This window comes from Equus quagga, chromosome 10 (assembly GCF_021613505.1).
Source record: "Equus quagga isolate Etosha38 chromosome 10, UCLA_HA_Equagga_1.0, whole genome shotgun sequence".
Classification (NCBI taxonomy): Eukaryota; Metazoa; Chordata; class Mammalia; order Perissodactyla; family Equidae; genus Equus; species Equus quagga.
This window is the reverse complement of record NC_060276.1, coordinates 118,435,552-118,457,524: the sequence shown is the minus strand read 5'-3', so window position 1 is coordinate 118,457,524 and position 21,973 is coordinate 118,435,552. Positions and strand designations below refer to the sequence as shown.

Below are 21,973 nucleotides of genomic sequence, written 5' to 3'. Positions count from 1 at the left end.
GAAGCACTCGTAGTCCTTCCCCATTTCATTCCAGCCTCTTGTTTCTGTCCTCACGTCACCTCTGACTCTGACCCTCCTGCCTCCTTTTTAAAAGGACCCTTTTAAAAGGGCTCACCTGGTTATATATCTGACAAAGTGTTACTCTCCATAATATATAAAGAACTCACACAACTCAACAAGAAAAAATCAAACAACCCGATCAAAAAATGAGCAGGAGACATGAACAGACATTTCTCCAAAGAAGATATACAGATGGCCAATAGACACATGAAAAGATGCTCATCATCACTAATCATCAGGGAAATGCAAATCAAAACTACACTAAGATATCACCTTACACCTGTTAGAATGGCAAAAATAAAACAAAAAGTGACAAATGTTGGAGAGGTTGTGGAGAAAAAGGAACCCTCATACACTGTTCGTGGGAATGCAAACTGGTGCAGCCACTATGGAAAATAGTTTGGAGATTTCTCAAAAAGTTAAGAATAGAAATACCTTATGACCCAGCCATCCCACTACTGGGTATCTATCCTAAGAACCTGAAATCAGCAATTCCAAAAGTCCCATGCACCCCTATGTTCATCACAGCATTATTCACAATAGCCAAGACGTGGAAGCAACCTTGGTGCCCATCAACTGATGACTGGATAAAGAAGATATGATATATATATACAATGGAATACGACTCAGCCATAAAAAAAGGATAAAATAATCCCATTGACAACAACATGGATGGACCTTGAGGGTATTATGTTAAGTGAAATAAGCCAGATAGAGAAAGACGAACTCTGTATGACTCTACTCATAGGTGGAAGTTAAACATAGAGACAAGAGAACTGATTGGTGGTTACCAGGGGAAAGGGGAGGTGGGGGGAGGGCACAAAGGGTGAAGTGGTGCACCTACAACACGACTGACAATAATGTACAACTGAAATTTCACAAGGTTGTAAACTATCATAATCTTAATAAAAAGTAAAAAAAAAAAAAAAAAAAAGGGCTCACCTGCATAATCCAGGCTCCTCTCCTCATCGCCAAGTCCTTAATGTAATCACACCTGCAAAGTGCCTTTTGCCACGTCAGGTAGGATAGTCACAGGTTCTGGGGTTAGGATGTGGCCATCACTGGAGGCCATTATTCTCTCTACCACACTTGGTTTCCATTGACATAGCTTGTAAAAATAGACCTTGATCGAAGTTTACTGTGGGCACCTCACTTAGCTACTTATATGTTCAGAAGTTCATTAATAAATTGCATTGTTTACTAAAATGAAATTATTATATAAATAAGATTTTTGTGTCCACTAACAAGCAGTGTGAACATTAACTTTTCCTGTTGTCTCATCATGCATTGGTTTTATACAACAGAGACTTTTTTCTCAAGTCAGTGTGCTTACCAGTTCAGGGACATCTGATGGATGCAGAGAAAGACAAAGGCTTAGTGCACAATAAACAACTTCATTCTGTCAACACAAAGCACTTAAAACCAGAGTATTCATCATAATTGGGCATTCACACACATACACAAAAGTAAGTTTTGCCCTTTCCATTTTTTCAGGTGTCAGAGCTTCAGTACGGAGAGGTACTAACTCTGTTCAATGATGTTGCCTTCTGGTGTTTGTTTAATAATTTTCAATTGAGTTTAATTTGGGGGAAAAGATGTTTTGCTTTAGGCAAAATGAAGGGAATTTCAGCTCCTGCCAGCCTCTCATACTCTCTGTGCTCCCATCAGATGCAGCTGGGGCACCACTTGTTTTGGGTACCGCCTGGCTGGGGTACCGCCTGGTTGCGTCACCTTGGTTTTACCCTCTCTGTTTCCTCTGGTCTTAACCTCTTGACCTAAAACTTTCTCCTTTCTTTTCCTGCCAGACTTCTCAAGAAAGTCATAGTTAGCCTTCTCTAGTCCTTGACTTCTGGTTCCCTCCCTATTCACTGGATCTCCCTGCATGGCACAGGTATTCGGACCCGAGTCTCTGGTTTCTAAAACCAACTGGTAATGAAACAGCAGGAAAAGTCAAGGTTCCCGCTTGTTAAAGTCATTTCTTGACAAATATAAGGCACCTGAGACTAGTTACCATTTGCTGTCATGATTGGCCATGTCACAAAAGGTTGGAATATTTGCTCTGTGGGGATAGGCTAGTGATGTCATGGGGATGGCACAGAACTGGGGTCTGGAGACGTGGGCCTCTGCTGCGGTTTCAGCTGCATGCCTGTATGATGTTAGGTGAGATAGTCACCCTTCACGAGGCTCCATCCTCTCACCTATATATCCAGGCCTTTGGATTTTAATTCCTAGACAATGTTACTCAAACTCTACAGAGTCAGTCGCTGCTGGCTGAGCCACAACACCCGTATCTCCAAAGCTCTCCGGTTAAAATTTGAGATCAGATGTCCTGAGCTTACATCTGGCTGTAAAACCAGATGTTAATTTAATGAATATTACTGCACGGGGTGGGGGGTGTTGGGGGGTAACCAAGTATTAGGTAATTTATAAAAGTCTTCACCGGACAGAGCCAGCACTCCATAAATTCACCCAGCTCCCCAAGATTAATAGTTTTACACTGAAAGCAAATAATTGTGAATCTACCTCTAAATCACATTTTAAAACCCACACTCAAATGGTGTCAAACTGCCCTCTTAAGTCAGATGCCACTTACCAGCAAGGAAAGCCCAAAGCCGATGTTTCCCACTGATGGCTTGCTTCTCAATGCCCTAACTCAAACCTGTGTTTGTAGAGGAGATGGTTACTATCCATTAAGGAAACCCTTTCCTGTTTTAGTTGGCAGGGCTTTATGTCTGCCAACCAAAGAATATGGGACTCTATTCCATGGTAAAGTGACAAAATAAAAGTGGTATTTAGCCATTATGCTTTTAAAAAGTTCTACACACGTTTCTTAACAAATTATTTTTAGCATAAAATGTTAAGACTATGAATTCCAGTCTACCAACTATCAGGTCCCAGGGTAAACTCAAACCCCATTTGGTGAAGCTGTCATCATGAAAACATGGGCTAATAAGGTGAGGTCATGCCAAGAAAGGTTAAGGGTGAAAAATATAGAAACACTGTTTTAGGGAACCATCTAGGAAGGTAACTGTCCTTGGGGTGTGGACTTAAACACCCTAAGGACATTCCCTGAGCAAGGACTGGACTCTGCAAAGGCCCCTTGGAGGGCACTGATCCAGCTGTCTGGCTAATGGCCCGTTGGTTGTGGCTGACAGGCCAGCCCACACACCTGGCCATCGCCACCAGACGCCTGGCAGAACGCGAGCTCGCACCAACATCGTGGCGTGTTCAGGTTCTGTATTGAGTTCCCACCAGGCTTGCAAGTCAGCTGCAGTTCCAGGAACCTTGTCCTCATGGCCGAGCTGAAGTTTTTCCTGTGAGTTGATGCTGGAGGGATGGCCTTTTAAGAAATGATTATAGTTTATTTTGTTATACCCTGATTCTGTTTTCTAAGGCTCTACCCAACTTTTTATTACAAAATTTATCCCCCACTTACATCTCAATGAGAGGATGATCATCTGTATCCCTTTCAGGGTCTGCATACAGTTATGAAGGGTAGATAATCACAGATGCAATCATTGAAGGGTATACAGGTGATCATAGATTCAGTGCTTGCCAACATCTTGCCATATTGGCTTCATCTCTCCAGCCATAAAGTTGATGACGGAATTACAGTGTCTTTCATGAAGCAGGTCCTCAGAAATTCATCCCACAAAGGGCGCCAAAACTCTTTAGGAGCTAGTTGAAGAGAAGTAAAGTAAAGCTAGTGCACATGTGCATGCTTTAGGGGCTGGCTCAGAGTTGATAACGTGCCCTCAAGTGCCCAGTGCTGGGCTTCCCCGAAAGACTTCTGTTTCCCTGGGCCCATGGGATAGATATTCCTTATCATGGGGTGACTCCACCCTCAGCTGCATCCAGGCCTCTCGTATAGCTTTTGGGCTAGTAACTGGCCATGGGAAAGTGCATTCTAGCGTTAGCTCTAATAACTCTCAAGTCCTTTTACCTGTAACCAGGAAAACAGTCTTTTCACAAACACAGCCCGTTACTGGAGGGATGGGTGGGATATTGGATAGGAAGGTGCTTTGAACAACAAGGAATGCCTTTGGGCTTGTATAAACTCCCTGGGGTTGATTTATAGATGTTGTTTTGAGAAATGATAGAAATGAGGAAATCTGAGACAATCCACAGATATGAGCAAAGAGAATGAATTCTGGATCAGCTCTAGCTTTCCTTCCCTTTCTCTGCCTCCCTGTTCTCTAAGAGAGTGAACTGGGAACTTCCATCCATTCTTTTTTCTTTTTGTGTTTTTGGTTTTTTTCCCCTGCTTTTTCTCCCCGAATCCCCCCAGTACATAGTTGTATATTTTAGTTGTGGGTCCTTCCAGTTGTGGCATGTGGGACGCCACCTCAACGTGGCCTGACGAGCGGTGCCATGTCCGCCCCCAGGATCCGAACCAGTGAAACCCCAGTCCATGGAAGCGGAGCGCGCAAACTTAACCATTCAGCCACAGGGCTGCCCCCCACATCCATTCTTAAAGAAGGCTGCTTTCCCTGGGTTGAATAGTGATCCCTCCAAATCATGTTATTCCTGGGACCTCAGAGGTGACCTTATTTGGAAACAAAGTCATTGCAGATGTAATTAGTAAAGATGAGGTAATACTGGAGTAGGGTGGACCCTTAATTCAATATGGCTGGTATCCTCATAATGAGACTGATAGAAAGACACTTACGGGGGAAGATGATGTGAAGACATGAAGGGAGTACTCCACGTGAGGCTGGAAGCAGACCTTAGAGTGATGCGTCTCCAAGCCAAGGATTTTTGGCACCCATCTATATGCTATATATCTTACTACGTTACAGTTACAGTTTTTATAGAGGTTGATATTTATAAGAAATACTTTTACACGGCTCTTTATTTCCAATTCTGTGTTAAACTTATGATTACTCTAAGGCTATTCATAGCTCCCCAAGAGAAACCTCCAGAACTCATTGCACAACTAATTTAAGACATAAGTCCAGTAAATATTTAGTGAGACCCCTCCCCCATCTTCTTTGAAACACAGCCTTTTGGACAATGGAAATACAAAGATGTGGCCTCCACTGGGAGATTCGCACAGTTGATTTAGGGAGAGAAGATGTAAATGTCCCCCAACACTGAGACTCAGGGGCAAAATCACTCACCCAAGATCGCCCAAGTTATTACACAGGTAATAACTCACAGGACTGGAATGGGCAAGTCCCTGTGCTGGATCCTATAGTGAAGGTTTTTCCTGCCACCTATGGCACACGACAAAGGTTACAGGGGATGTTAATGGTATCACCAATGCAATTTTGAAAATGGAGACGTTTCCATTATGCAGCATATGAATGAGAAAAATCACATGTTTCCTGTGGCCTGCCATTGTTTCTGAATTGTCAAATCACCAACTGATCCCTTGAAAATTACAATACCCTTAGTATAAACTGAAGATGGTAACAACTCTCCCATCCAGAACAAGCCATAAAGTGGCCTCAGTAACTAACACAACACTAGTCAAATTCGTGGGCAAAATTAAAACTATCCCCATGGCAGGAGAGAGAATTCTGTGGTTGTAAGTGTTTTCCCTCATTGGGTCAACATTATCATGTTGAACTGACTTAAGAAATTTGTTTTGTGTCATAAATTCAAACTTGGCCCTATTTCAGGCATAAATGCTGCTTTATAGTTGAACTCAACTACTAAAAATTCTAGCAGTTTTGATTGTGGATTTGAAATAAACCCAGCCCCCCAGCAACATGACTGAGTCTCCAACATGTGAAATGGGGAATTAGGAATGCAGCTGTCTGATTTGGTCTGATAATTCCAGATGTTCTTCATGTATAGAGTGATTTCTTGGCACTCACTCTGATTAAATTCCCAGGATTTCCACAACACTGGGTAACCCCAGCTCTCAAATGCATGCTAAATATCCATAGACATCCACAATTTCTTATCTGAAGCACTTGGAACAAGATGTGTTTTGGAATTCAGAGTTATGCGTATTTTAGAAAGATAACATGTACCTTTGCCATATCTCACAGAACACCCTCTGTAGGTGGAGGCAGCACTTAGTAATCACATTAATATTCCTGCAGGAAAATGTATGACTATTCCTCCCAGTGGGATGCCTGAAGACTACAAGTGCTATAATAGTTAAGTTAAAGCATATTTATATAGTAATACACTGGTAGATTAAATTGTATGATGATAAACCATCAATACCCTGGGTACCCCCTATTTCTAAGTAAAACGTTAGATATAGCCAATTGAAAATAAATAAAATACCTGTATACATACCCGTAATGTACGTTCATGGTCTCTGGATGCTTGAGTACCTTCCAGAAGAGGGTGCATCGGGGCTGCCTTAGCTCTCTCATCATGTGCTTGTTGGCCATGTGATGATCGTTAGGGAACTGGATTCTCCAAGGACAAAGTGGTACTGTGAAAAACAACCCTTTAAAAGACTTCTTTCATTGTCATTTGTCTTGTCAACCTACAGTTCTCTCTGAGCAGTCTCTCTCTGAGTAAACTGCCATAATCTTTTGTTCTTGAGACCAACAATTAACAGGCCACACATTTCAACCATACCTAGGTTGGGGGTTTGTGAACATTTTCTGCATCAGGCCACCTGGTAAATATTGCTGACTTAGCAGATCGTATGTCCACGCTGCGATTGCAGTGCATGAGTAGCTGCTGTCGATATGTTAAGGGATAGACATGGCTGTGTTCCAATAATGCTTTATTTACAAAAACAGGTGGTGGGCTGGGTTTGGCAGGTCAGTTTGCCAGCTCTTGTTCTGTGGGATTTTTTCCCCACTATTGTTCACAATTCCATTGTCATTGCCACCACTATTATCCTCATACTTATCAATGAGGATATGGTAAGGAAATGTTTATCTGCTCTTCCTGGAATACACAATTCCTGAGTCAAAAGGCCATATTATAGATTTCATGCTGAGGAACAAGTAAGTACCTAAAGCATTACATTTCACAACAGTGTGTGGGAGGGCACACCAGAAACTGTATTATATGAGAGTGTTCTTCTAGCCTAGATTTCCTGCTTTGGTATGCTGTTATTAGACTACTCAGAAAATATTCCTAAGAAGATCCTTCTTATTTGCATAATGATAGATAGGTAAATTGAGTTCACATTTCTATCATCTTGGACGTTGGTTTTTTCCAATTGCTGACCAGGCTATCTTCCTTTGCCCAAAGCGTTGACACACCCAAGGACCATCAAGCTGAGCCTGAGGACCTCTCTTCAATTGTCTGTTAGGGTTTCTCTAAGATCACAGCTTCCTGGCAAGATGGGGCTGTTTGATCAGCATTGTATTTGTATTCAGGACTGAAGTTTTTGTCATCTATTGTCTTATGCTGAACACCAGGAAATAGATTCTGGGACAAGATCTGTGTTCAGGAGGGTTTTTGGGGGGAGAATTCTCAGCATCAACACTTGTGGGGAGTCAGGAAGGGAGGATGAGGCAGAGGGAGGAGTTGCTCTGTCATGCTATCACAACAAAGAACCTCAGCCCTTTGAGAGGGAGCTCTGGAGCCATGATGGTCCCTCATAATTGCTCCACTTTGAGGCAAGGAGGGTGCATCTTTGGGTACCACACATTGTCTTTGGGCTACCACAGGAGTAGATGATCTTTGGGCTATCACAGGGGTAGATGATGTCACCTTGGGAAAGGTAGCTTTCTTTGGCTGAGGGCAATTCCCAAAGACAGACTAAGCACCGTCAGCCATTGACCCGACCTGCGGCTGGGGGGAAGGAGACCTCAGTCCTCACTTGACATCTGTGCTCACACTACAGCATCCACCAAGGATGTTCTCTTTGCAAATTCCTCAACACCATATCCTGCTCCTTCATGTTCAGAAGATGTTTTTCACCCTGGATTTCCATAAAGCTTCTTAAATTCCTTCAGCCATTCTTCTGAATATTCACACTTGCCATCAGTATTCACTTCTCTGTGGAATATTCTGCAAATTTTCACGAGTAAGTGGGTGATCAGTTCATCCAAGTTTGCCTAGGACTGTCACAGTTTGAAACCTGGAACTCCTCAGTCCCGGACAAACTGGGACAATTGGTCACCCTATGGCAAACCAGTCAGTCGAATTTCAACAACTTGCCTTACCATGTCTTTACCAAGTCACCAAATGACAAAAATCTTTTGGCTCCCAGGGATTGTTGTGTCTCAGACTCAAGGACAAGGGATGGTGGACACTAACTCCATCCTAAGTCACTATTGTTTTCAGCACTGTATGACCGAAACCTCATTGGAGAGGGAATGAGAGTGGGGATGAGAATGAGGAAAAAAATGACCAAGTAAATGACAGTTAGGAAGATTATAGATAAACATAGACTGGAAGGGGTAATGAGGCATGCTTGTTATTTTTTAACTCACGAACTAATCAGAATGTATGTTCTTAATAATAAAGCAGATGTGACCTCTTGATCTGTTTCACTCGTCTTGTTCTGTGACTAATTTGTATTATAAATTTTGTCTAAAGAGACTTATTTTCACATAACTTGTAATATTGATGGCAGAACTGCCATACATAGTTGCTGTGTATAATGGTTTGAACTGGATGTGAGCCCCCCACCCCCCAGCTTATTTGCCTGTCTCTGTGATCTGACCCACTTTAATGGTTATTAAACCAACAGTCTAATGCACAGTGTCTAAACCTTGGTACTACTGACATTTGAGACCAACTCATTCTTTGTTGTGAAGGACTGGGATGGATGGTTCTTTGTGGAGGGGTCTGTCCTGTGCATCACAGGAGATGAAGCAGTATTCCTGGCCACTCCCCACTGGATGCCAGTAGTACCCACCCAATTGTGAGGACCAAAAATGTCTCTAGACGTTGCCTAATGACACCTGTGGGGCAAAATCACTGTTGGGCGAGAACCACTCTAATAGGATTTTGAAAAATGTCCTCTGAACATGGGCCTGTAGATTTTCCTTTGTGCTGTTTTCCTTCTGCAGGTATCATCCCTTGTGGCAATATCACTGTTGTAGGCATTATGACTTAATCCCTTTAGATGTGTTTCTTCTTCTTCATTACTTACTAGGAGTAGTGAGCACAAAGCATCAAATATGGGTCAAAGGGCTTCCATGCTGATATCTTAAAATCTGTTTCTGAAAATAAAAGGTACAGGCAAGAGAAAGGAAAATGATGATTTGGATCTTTCCTGCCCTGAAAGGGGAGTTGCCCAGTTGTTCAAATCCACGTCAATACGATCTGAGTCTTGCCAAATACTGTCACGGTGAACGGGTGGAAGAGATGCCCCTGCCTGGTGGTGCCGTTGTTCCTGCAGCGGGAGGTTAGGGATCAGTGTTGACAGCACACCATTCCATGTCAACAAGAACCTAACATGAAAAGCTGTGCTGGAAGATTGATTACAGTTTCAAATGCCGTCTCTGGGGGAAAAATAACATTTCTGGGACACTGATTGAACCTAAGAGACTGTTGCTGGGAGCTTAACTTCACTAAAGCAAGATCCACATTTATAAAAATCTATAGAATCGTAATTTCCCTCTAATGTGGTGTTCTCTTGTGAATATTATTTACCAATTGGGATTATATGTCATATTTTAAAAGTATAAACAGTAGATTTATACATTAATAAATTGTTTCAAGGCATATGCTACTTTTTATCTAAATGTCAACAACTGAAAAATATATATTCTTCAATAGGTTCAGAGCCATCTGTTCGGCTTTCTTCTGAGATAATTTTCAATTCATGTGTAGGGCTTTTTCTGTAAAGGGCCAGATAGTAAGCATTTTCAGCTTTTTGGTACAATCTGTGTTGCAACTGCTGAACTCTGACGCTTCAGCATGGAATCAACCATAGATAATAAGTAAATGAATAGATGTAGCTGTGTTCCAGTATGCTTTGGTTATGGACACTGAAATAGAAATTTCATATACTTTTCACATATCACAAAATATTGTTTTGTTAACTACTTAAAAATTCTAATGGCTACAAAAACAAATGTGCAGGGGCCAGCCTGGTGGCGTAGTGGTTAAGTTCACGTGCTCTGCCTCAGTGGCCCAGGGGTTCATGGGTTCAGATCCCAGGTGTGGGTCTACACACTGCTCATCAAGCCATGTGGTGGTGTCCCACATACAAAATAGAGGAAGATTTGCACAGATGTTAGCTCGAGGACAATCTTCCTCAAGCAAAAAGAGGAAGACAGGCAACGGATGTTAGCTCAGGGCCAATGTGACTCACCAAAAAAAAAAAAAATGGGTGGACAGTCCCATGCGCCATAGTCTGCAACCCCGGTTCTGTTCAGAAAATATTTATTGAGAGCTTGCTATGGCAAACAAATGGCATTTGCCCTCTTGATCCTTAGAGCTTGTGGGAAGGACAGATATCAAACAAAAAGAAACCAAATAAATCTATTATAGCAAATAGCGATAACTACTATCAAGGGAAAAGAAGGTGCTATGAGAGTCAACAATGGGGGAACCTGATTTATATGAAATAATCAGGGGGGGCTTCTCTGAGGAGGTGGCTGGTCAGCTGAGACATGTGGATGACTAGGAGTTAGGCAGAGTGGAAAGAAGAAACATGCAGGCAGAGGAATCCTCTAGGCAAGAAAGAGCTAATTTCATTTAAGTATTTCAGCATGTGGTTATTCAGTATATGATTCTTGTTTTGAATGAATTTGCAGGATGAGCCTGATGCTCCCTGTTCATCTCTGCTGAGAGCCACTCACATCGTTGGACCTGCATACGGTGGTCTTGATAACAAGATTTTCTGAGGACAATCACCCAAGACTGTCTTCAGTTGTTACCAGTGTAAGTATAAGAAACACCTGCCTTGTTTTCATTTCACTCTGAAAATATCAATGCCTATTCACAAGACATTTACCTCACGCTGACCATGTTGACTGAGTCAAATATGAGTGTTTAGTGACCTTTATCATGGTGTTTCAGAAGATTCCGATATTGCAGGATAACGTGAATTTGGAGCTGCCCTGCTATTCCTTTCCTTCAGAAAGGACTTTCCAACAAAAGGTCACTTTGCCAAAAGGGAGCATCAGTAGGGGTAGACATTTTCCTGGAGAAAAGCTGTACTGGGCAAATGCGGGCAGTACACACTGCCTAATAAGCAAAAGCAGAAAGCACGTAATGTGAGAAGTCGTGGAAAATGTCGGGGTGGGATTTTATGAATGGTCTAATCCACGTCCTGGACCTCTGAGGTGGCTCTAGCTGAATCAACAAAGCTACAAACTCCTAGCACAGTGGGAAGGCTCCTCATGTGCCCGTTGACCTCAACTGCTTTTCTGCTTCAATACCTGAGGGACAGAGCAGCTCCCTTCCTGCAGGAAGAGCGCCTCCCCCTGGTGGAGGTGAGTGTGATGAGGGACAGAGCAGTTCCCTTCCTGTAGCAAGAGCGCCTTCCCCTGGTGGAGGTGAGTTGTGTATGGTGTTCTTGGGGATAGGATGAAGGAAACAGTTTTAAAAGCCCTTGAAGGTGAGAATCCCTGTTATACAAGCTTCTCTCAGACAGGGGCTGCATCTTTATGACATTCTGCTATTGTGATGTCATCGTGGGCACTGTGTGGCATTCAGATCATGTCACTGTCCTCCTGTAGCAACAGGCTCAGAAGTAGGGGCACAGAGATGCTTTTAAAGAAGACATTGGTTCCCATTGGTATGGAAAGACTCCCAAAGATGGAACTGTGTTGTGGAGTCAGAGAGACCCGGGCACTGGATCCCAGCTCACCATGGGCTGGCCTCATGTTCTCAGGAAGCTGATTAACCTCTCTGCTCTGTAAAATGGAGATGAAAAGGACAGGTCATAAGTGGTTATGAAAAGTAAGGGATGACCTTTGTTTGGGGACAAATATAATGAATACCTGGATGATCCTGCCAGCCAAGGTGATGGGAACTGAGACGAGGGTGCGGGAAGATTTAATGGTCTTTAAAATGCAGCTTTGGACTCTTGGGTTACTGATGACAATTTAAGGAGATTTCACCCTTCAGGGGGAATTTGGCAGTCTCAAGGCATTTTTGGTTTCATAACTTTGGAGGGGCTTTGCTACTGGCATCTCATGGTTAGAGGGATGCTTCTAAATATCCTGCAATGCACAGCACAGCCCCACGACAAAGATTTATCCAGCCCCAAATGTCAATAGTGCTGAGGTTGGGAAACCCTGCTCTATGGAACAAGAGACTTGAACTTAATCTTCTCTTTCTTCCTAGAATATTCAATGGTCTTTCACTTTGCAGTATCTGAGTTAGAATAAGAATTAAAGAGAACAAAAAGACAATGACCTTTTAGGATTTTTTTTCTATTAAATTTAAACCGCACAGCAGAGGCTTCTCATACTGGAGGAGACATCCATGGAGGCTAAAGCCTCAGCTTGTACTCGTTCTTAATGCTGAGCAGCTTAACAGATTCATTTTCTATTGTGATTTCTGTAATTTGTTCTTTAAAAGGATCGTGTGTTCCTTTTCTCTGTTTCAGAAACAAACTTTTGGGCGGTTTTAAAGAATAATTTATTTTCTAAAGTTGTTGTTAATGCCAGAGCCGGCTTTGATTTCTGACCCAGCTTTCAAAGCCGTAAGCACCTGCTAAGTAGAGTTTTATTTTTATTCCTCTGGAAAACAACTATACATTTTGCAGGGAAAGGCTTTCAGTACTTTTTCTTTTTTGTCATTTTAGTCTAGAGGGGAGATTGGCATTCCTTGGATCCAGTTAGAAAAGCTCAGAAAAAATTGACAGACTCAGTGGCTAATTAAAAGTATGCGGCTGAAAAGGCTCATGATTAATTCATGATAAACTAATACCGCATTCATTATCCTTTCTTAATGTTCTGATGTAAAGTGTGAGTCTTCAGTGGGGACTAAAATATCTGTTCCTAAATACCTAATAACAATATCCATTATATCTTACCAACATAAAGCCGTCCTCATGGGGTATTTCAATGTACTTCACAGTCATAATTCACGATTCTTGAATACGGCATATTAAACTCTTTCCCTCTCCTTAAGTGGATGAAGACTTTGGTGATAATCAAGAAAATACTTTTATCTTGTCTCTGGTATTTCTGATTTGTTCCCATCCTAAAAAAAGGTTTAGTGATATTAAAATAAAGTTTTCTTTTGAAATAAAGAAAGGAAAAAAGGAAATTTTATCAGATGTAATTTTATTTGACGAGAACTGCCAGCAGGCTGTTGGCTCGTTCTGCTTAAAATGTACACTAGGATAGTCAGTAATTTTTTTTAATCCTTTGATGATGATAAAATGTTTTGCAAGTGGACTGTAAATCCTTAATAAGGATATTTTACAGCAGCAGATACAATAATAAGCACATTTTTAGTCAAGATAACTTCTACCAAAGAATTTATAGTGACTGTGCTGTGTGTCTCAAATAAAATGAATGAGAGAAGGTTCATTAAGAGGTAAATTGTGAGAGAAAAATGGAGCAATCTGGAGGTTGTACTCCAAACCACGAGATCGTTAATAATGGGACACCTTAGTGTGATGGACCTCCTAAAATGAGGCAAAAAGAAGGACACAAATAAACCTGTGTGATGCCCTTGCCAAAAAGACTCAACGTGAATCTGTTCACAAGGAAATAAACAGACTGATCCAGAGTGTACCACATTGATAGGATGATTGACCTGGATTCTTCCCCAAAAGTCAGTGTTGTGGAAAACCAAGAAAGGTCGGGGGACTGTTCCAGATTTAAAAAGACTAAGAAACATAACAATACCTGAACCTTGAATGGGTCCTGGATTGGAAAAAAGAACCAAGTGGTGTAATTATTTGAGGACTGTCCAGAAGGTGAGTTGATTGAATCAGTGTTAGTCTTCACAGTTGTTATTATGGTATTGTGTGTATGAAGGAAAATGTCTTTATTCTAGGAGACCCATGCCAAAGTATTTAGACGGCGAAGTGTCATAATCACATAATCTGTCATAATCACTTGCTGTGAAACATCATGATACACAAATACAGATATTTTCCTTGCCTTTCTTAATCTTCTGATGTAGAAAAAATATATCTGCATGTGTATGTATATACAGACATGTGTACACATATAGAAAGACAGAGAAAGAAAGCAAGCAAATATGGCAAAATGTAAACAGATAGTAAACCTAAGTGAAGGAGTATACCTGTGTTTATTTTTATTCTTTCAACTATTTTGTAAGTTTGAAAATTTTCAAAAAAACGTTTTGGAAAAAATATGTATGAAGATTTATTTTGCTTCTCGTGTTTGAGGAGATGTTTTAGTTCCACTGATTTCATTTTTAAAATTTAGTATGGAACCAATTCATAAGAGGCACGTGTTGTGTGCCCTCCTTTGTCTGAATCAGGGATTCATGTGCTGGCCATGGTGCTCATCATCATCTAGTCCCATTTTTGGTGGATCACCAGATCGTGTGGCCTATACTTTGCAAAACTTCCTCTGTGACTCTAAAGATGATGAATCCCTGTTTCTTTGTTGGGTTGTATTTACAAAATAACTTGGAGCCTGTCATCTTGCTTTTTCCACGTGGCTTCTTTGTGCGGTATTCACCACACAGTAGACACTTGTTGACAGGTACATTCAGAACTTGTCTTTGGTAATTCCTGTGCCACCTTCCAAACCTTCCCAACTCCTACTTTCTTTTACCTGAGACGGGGTTGCTTTGATGGTTTAATCGCTACTGAATACAATTGCAGGAGCTGTCTCAGGATTTATATAAACAGTGGGCTGGTTCATACCTGCCATTCTGTGTTTGTCTCTGCATAGTTTGCCAAAGCAGGGTTAACTCAGTTGCTGTGGACCTGGGAATCTCTGCATTAGAGCAGGACTAACAAAGCCTGTGTTGCCCCTTCTTTATAAGCACTCCGTGGCTTCAGAATTTTGAGCAATGATTTTGCTCTAAATTTTGAAAAATAGCATGTAAAAATACCTAAGTAACAAAGCATTCCATTTATATGAAGACATCTACAAACACAATCCAGCCAAACACTTAATTTGCAATCTTTACATCCATTCCAGTGGAAACATTTAGAACATCAGATCTGATATGCAGTGCTTGACAAACTGTTCCCGTTGGAACCCTAAGCGCTCCTCAGACTGCTACTGGGAGCCCCCTCAGGCCTGTGGGGAGTGGTCTTCTGAGTTGATCCAACCCACTTCTTCTAGCAAAGTAACATTGATTTTCATCTATATTGGACTTTCTTATGGACAGAAGATCCTGTCACTAACAACAATGGCAAATGTTGATTTCTCTACTTGTCCTCTTTTATAACTGAAGACAACACTGAAAAAAAGATGTTCAGTTATTTACATAAAGATTAGATGGGTCTACCCATGGCCTCAGCTGTATCTTGGCCACAGTTTCTTTAGTAGCATGGCTTTTTTTTTTTCCTTGAGGAAGATTAGCCCTGAGCTGACTGCTGCCAATCCCCCTCTTTTTGCTGAGGAAGCCTGGCCTGAGCTAACATCCATGCCCATCTTCCTCTACTTTATATATGGGACACCTACCACAGCATGGCTTGACAAGCGGTGCTATGTCCACATCCTGGATCTGAACTGGCGAACCCCAGGCCGCTGAAGCGGAATGTGCGCACTTAACCGCTGCAACACCAGGCCAGCCCTAGTAGCATTACTTTCTAGCCATAAAGATTCACAATATTAAAGACACACATGGATTGTCTTGGAAGACATTAATTTAGGCTCAAAGATCTCTAATGTAAAAAGAGCCAAAGGCTCCTTGCATTTGCCTCTCAAGTGTCTCTTGCCTTTCATTTGTACCTGGCACACCTTGGGCTGAGCCATCTTCATCTCACAAGTGTCCAGTACCCTGGCCTTCAGTGGTCTATCTGCATCCCTCAAGGCCTCTCCTACCACCAACAGCCAGAGGCATCGTCTCAAAACCCAGGCCTGATCCTGCCAGTGGGCCTGTTAGAGGTCTCCAATGGCTCCATATTAGATGGAAGATGGAATTCTGGAACCAGGGCTGGGAGGGTCTGCATTGTTGGGCTCCTTCCAACCTTCCTATCCCCCAAGCATCCGGCTCCCCCTTGCCTTCCCTCTCCCCTACAGGCACGTTGTCTTACTACACCTCTCCTGCCGCCTAGGTACTCTTCTTTCTCAAGACCTCCACACAAGCCAACTTCTCCTGGCACTTGGCCTCCAGCTAGATAATGCCCACTCCACGCGCCACACACTCTTGTCCTGTTTGCAATTTCACTCCACTCTTTATGTGATTATTTGTCCAATATTGATTATTTGAATCATGCCTATCTTTGGAAAAATATTGCAAGCTCTATGAGTACAGGAACCATACAGTACTTCCCACTATATTCCAGCAATGCATAGTGCCTTGCACATATTTAGTAAATAATTGTTGAATACATAAATGAAAAAAATGGTGCCAATGTCATATTAATATTGATGTTAAATGATACTCCTTGGATTTCAATCAAATAAGAAGGTTACATGCAAAAAAAAATATCACCTTTCTGATATGATTTGGCCTCTAACTTGTACCAATGTAAAGAATGATCTTTAACTCTATCCAGAGTTTCTCAATCTTCCTCTTTGCCAAATATGATGAAGCCTAGTATCTGTTAAAGATTATCTCTAATTAACCACTCCAGGATTCTGGAAGAGAGCAAAAGCATCTGATTCCTGGAAGAAACAAGTAATTTTTTTTCCTTTTAGACAGAAACAAAATGTTCACTAAGATTCATGTATTCTCTACCATATTCCACTGCGTGTGCTTTAGTTATTTTGCTCACAATAATTAAAGATGTGTAGCAGCCCCTTAATTTATGCTGCATGTGAAGTGTTCTGTTTATGATGTTTTTTTTCTTATGAAGCTCATATTAAACTCTCCATTTTAGGAGTGACTTCTATGGCAAGATAGTCTACTATATAGTTTCAAGTATAAAATATGATATTATCTGAAGTAAATCAGGAAATAGTCTATACCACAACTTCAAATTCTTCATCGTTTCCATGTAAAATGTTGGAAGACAGTAATAAAATGTCTGCAATTAGATCGATTTTATAAAATTAGGGGCACAGCCTTCTAATTTTAAGATGATTATCAGTTGATGATGAGTGGTTGGTATATTTCTGTTAACATATGCTACGGTATATCTCTATTTTTATTAAAATTGACTCTGAGTTGATGATATAATGGAAATTTACCATTGAATATCATGTTTTCCTAATGCCATGCTTTCATAACTTAAAACATAGGTTTTCTTTGAATTCCACATTTTTATAACTGTTCTTTGGTCTCCAGGAGCCCTTAGAGTTTTGCAGTGTGTTTCCAGATCCTGCGGGAGTTTGCTGAGAGCATTTAATTGTATAATGTTTCATACTAGATGAATGGGGAACCAGTTGATTTTATTTATCTGTCAGGTTTATTTGTTTCAAGATGTCATATTTGGAGGGGGGTTGATCAAGTGCATAGCTAAAAGTAAATTTACAATAATGAGTCAGACGCCATTTCCTTGATTAGTTACTTATGCTCTTTGCTGTTTAAAATAAGCATCAGACTAGTTATTCTGAGAAAAAAAAAAAAAATCAACTCCAGAATAAATTTACCTTTAAAGGACATTTCTCTTTGCTAGAAATAGGAAATTGGCTAATAACATTCTTAGCTTTTGGAGACATTGCCATACAAGTGCAAAAGATAAGTGTGTTAAGCAAATTTAATAATACCGAATATCATACTGATAACTAAAAGTAATTTTGAGATCCTATTCAGAAACCACACATTTGAAGTATGAGAGAACTTTTTGAACTTCAGTATTTCTTTGGATAACACTGGCCTTTAGTCTACTTGAAATATTATTCTAGGTCATCTTCATTAGGAATGACAAGAACTGGATTAATCTCCAGTCTCTAGTTTTCTTCTTAATAATTTGAAAATATTATTTAAGTAATATTTTTTGTTGTCTGTTCTCTTGTAATATTAGACAGCATTCAATATCTATGATGTAATTCCCTTAAGAAGATTTTCTATCAGACGTGGAGGAAATTTTGAAATTCTATACAATAACTCTAGCCTCTCATATCTCGGATCATCTTATGATGTCTGTGACATAAAAAAACCGTCAGCTTTCCCTACCTTATTGATGTAATTAATATCCTCACATTCTCATTTCGAGAGGCAGAATGAGTAGAATGGGATGAGGCTGCATCCTAAAAACAATGAAATCGCTTCCCTTCTTTCTCCTGCTGTCTTTGGACATTTGTTGGGTCAAGCACAAATAATGAGGTGGGTGAGGGGGAGAGGAAGGAGGCAGGATGAATTTTTGTTTGTTTATTGAGTGGTGGGAATGAGTCTCCAAGAACAAAAATGGATACCCTAGTGCCATGCTTAACACATTTCCCCAGCACTCAGTCTGGTAGTGCAAACTTCCGTGGACTCACGGCAAGAACTGAAGTCCCATCAGCTTTTGCAGCCCATTAGACATACCTGATCACAGCTCAGCACCTCTTGGACTCTCATTTTTTCAACCACTTTGCCCTTTTTCCCCTCATCACCCACAAGCTACACCAGGTGCCCCTCATCCCCCACGCTCCATGATGGAAGCTGTCATTCACATGCACTTTGCTTTGCCACCCACAGTTTGAAGGAAGCCATATATACAACCACCTATGGGTTTTATACACGCACACAGACACTCTGGTTATATATATATATATGCGTGTATCTATATAGATAGATATATATATTATTTTCTGTTTCTGTGCTCTTGTGGTTTCCATGTTGAAAATGTTTTCGAAGGGACTTGTTTATGGTGAAATGATCTGAGTCAACAACAAAGAATGTCCTTTAAGAACATTCTCAACATGAAAACCCAAACCAGTTTTGTGTTTATTCTTAGGCTCTCTCTTTCTCTCTCACACACACTTACCCAGACTTTCTTTTTTTCTTTTCGGCAGTTAGGGTTAATGAGTCATTGTTATAAGTACAGAGACAAGTCGTCAGGCTCTTCCTGTGTTGAGAAAGATTTCACTTTACATCCCGCCTCCTTTCTGGTTGTGCTGGGGGAGTGATGCCCTTTGATCACATCTATATTACTCTACAAATGCTTTCTTCTCAATAACGATCTGACCGAGAGTTACTGGTATGTCATGGTTTTCATGTACGGTAGTCCCTCTTATCCCTGGTTCCGCTTTCCACAGTTTCAGTTACCTGCGGTCAACAGTCTGAAAACATTAAATGGAAAATTCCAGAAATAAACAATTGATAAGTTTTAAATTGCGCGCCGTCCTGAGTAGCTCGATGACATCTCTCACTGTCCAGCTCCATCTCACCGGGGACAAGACTCAGCCCTTTGTCCAGCGCATCCACGCTGTAGAGGCCACCCGCCCGCGAGGCACTTAGTAGCCATCTCGGTTATCAGATTGACTGTCGCAGGATCCAGTGCTTGTGTTCCAGTCACCCTTATTTTACCTAATAATGGGCCCAAAGTGCAGAGTAGTGATGCTGGCAATTCCCATATGCCAAAGAGAAGCCTAAAGTGCTTTCTTTAGGTGAAAAAGTGAAAGTTCTCCACTTAATAAGAAAAAAAAATCAAATTCTGAGACTTTTAAGATCTACAGGAACTTTTATTACAGTATATTGTTATAATTGTTCTATTTTATTATTAGTTCTTGTTCATCTCTGTGTCTAATTTATAAATTAAATGTTATCATGGGTATGTATATATAGGAAAAAACATGATCTATATAGGGTTTGGTACTATCCATGGTTTCAGGCATCCACTGGGGGTCTTGGAACGTGTCCCCTGTGGATAAGGGGGGCTACTGTTTTTGGGGGGTCCCACGCTGCTTTAGCGAACTGCGCTGGAGGTTTGATCTGTTTGTCTTAGAACATTGATTTAAATGCCCCTGTCCTGCTATATGGGTTTCAGGGACACGGAACCACCTATGATGTAATGTAAGAAAGGACAAAACTTTTGAGCCTGGAATGTGAGCCCTCCTCAGGCTAAAGGCCTTCAGTGTCCCTGGCTAGGACGGACCCCTGAAATCCGGACCACCAGGGTCGCATTGTTCGCTTCCTCTCTGAGATCCATAGTGCTCTCAGTTGGAAATGATCGTTCTACCTGTTACTCTCTCTCTTGTCATCAGACACCCTGGTGGTCATTTTCTTTTCTTCCAGCTAAATGTACCAAAAAGAGTGTAGTAAAGAAATGGAGCTTGTTAACTAGGGGTGAAGTTTCCAGAGGCCTGCCAGATGCCAGGCTTCAGACCTCTGGAATGTTTGCTGCTGCATTTTCAGAGGCTAGGGTATTGAATCAGAGCTTTCTTCCACGAGGAAAAAAAGGAGAGATTAGAAATCTGTGTTAATTCAATTCTCTGCAACAAGTATTTATTAAGCATTTACCATGTGCTTCTGCTTAAAGAATAAGGACTCAAAAAGATTTCTCTAAAAAGGGAATCTTATTTTCTTTCTTGATTATGTGACAAGGGCCAGCTGCACAGTATTTGACAGAACGTCATTATTTAAAAATCAGAGCTCATCAAATTGGATTTGTCTAAATTAGGGTCTTTTCAGGCCAACTGGAAGCCCAGGTTCATTTTCTTTTTATTTCTGTTAGTACAAATTATCATATTCAAGAAGTTTTGTAAATTTACTGTGACACTGTCTCCATCAGCAGAAAGACAATATGATTAAACTGTACTTTGTAGGCTTTTTTTTTTTTCTGGTTATAAAAATAAGTAGAACATTTGACAAATACAAGAATGTATTTAAAAAATCACACAAAAACCACTGGTAGTCCCACTCCCCCTAATACCAATAAAGTTACATCATCTTTCTTTCCAGTTCTGTAAATGCATGTCTACATGCACATCTGCCCTAAAACATGCATATCATATATAAAAATGAATAGTTTTTAAAAATATTTGTGATCATGCTGCCTTTATTTAATGTCAGATTCTGCCTTTTCCACCCTGAAATTATGCCATGAAGCTTTTCTTCGTGACAAAATATTCTTCAAAAATCAAGAAATTTAAGGGCTGCCTAATATTCTATTATGTGATTTATTTAACCTTACCCCAATTCTCCTAGAATTCACAGATTTCTAACTAATGTTGGCAGGAAAATATGGATAAATGACATGTTTGTGGCTCTCAATATTTTCATAGGATAAATTCTGAGAAGTGAAAACACTGATTCAAAGAGTGTGAAACTGTTGAGACGCCTGTTATCCATTGTCAAATATGCTCCCAAAAGTCCATCCACGTTTGCGTGTCCACAACCAGTGAGCAAGATTCCCCATTTCACCACCTCTTTTCCAAGATACCGCATTATCACATCAAAATGTTTGACCAATTGATAGGTCAAAAACAGCATTTTCCTTGTGTTTTCATTTTAATTTTCAATCTCTAGTGAGGGTGAACATTTTTTATGTTAATTTATAATTGTCTTCTTGTTGATCATTTGACATTTTTAAATTAGGATGGTCATCGCTCACTCCTCCCTCCAGTCCTCCCTTCCCTCCCTCTCCTTCTTAACCAGTTGCTTATAATATCCTTCTCATTCTAAGATTATGGATAATAATAATATATTTCCTTTGGACTACTCTGTGGCCCACACATTGTTTTACACCCTCGATTCTTCTCAAGCACAGTGTCTGTTGCCTGTTGTTGCAGTTAATACTCGTGAGCTTGGACATGTGTGGTGTCCAGACCTCATGGAAAAAGGAAAAACACCCAGTTTGGGACCATTTTCCCATAAAATAGAGCCTTGGGCAAGCGTATGATTGTCAGGCTAGCACCATGACAAGGGGTGAAGTTCATGCTCTTTTTGTTGGAGGAAGATTAGCCCTGAGCTAACATCTGCCACCAATCCTCCTCTTTTTGTTGAGGAAGAGTGGCCCTGGGCTAACATCTGTGCCCATCCTCCTCTATTTTATATGTGGGATGCCTGCCACAGTATGGCTTGATGAGTGGTGTATTGGTCTGCT

At 40.9% G+C, this 21,973-nt stretch overlaps 1 protein-coding gene across 2 annotated transcripts in view; it reads left to right on the top strand.

Annotated features, from left to right (window-relative positions):
* The window catches only part of STS (steroid sulfatase), a 175,330-nt gene that overhangs the window by 24,370 nt on the left and 128,987 nt on the right, over positions 1-21,973 (top strand). For both annotated transcript variants that reach the window (XM_046674064.1, XM_046674065.1), the window contains exon 2: positions 10,701-10,827. The gene's annotated coding sequence lies outside the window, so the exon portion shown is untranslated. The remainder of the gene's footprint in view (positions 1-10,700; positions 10,828-21,973) is intronic.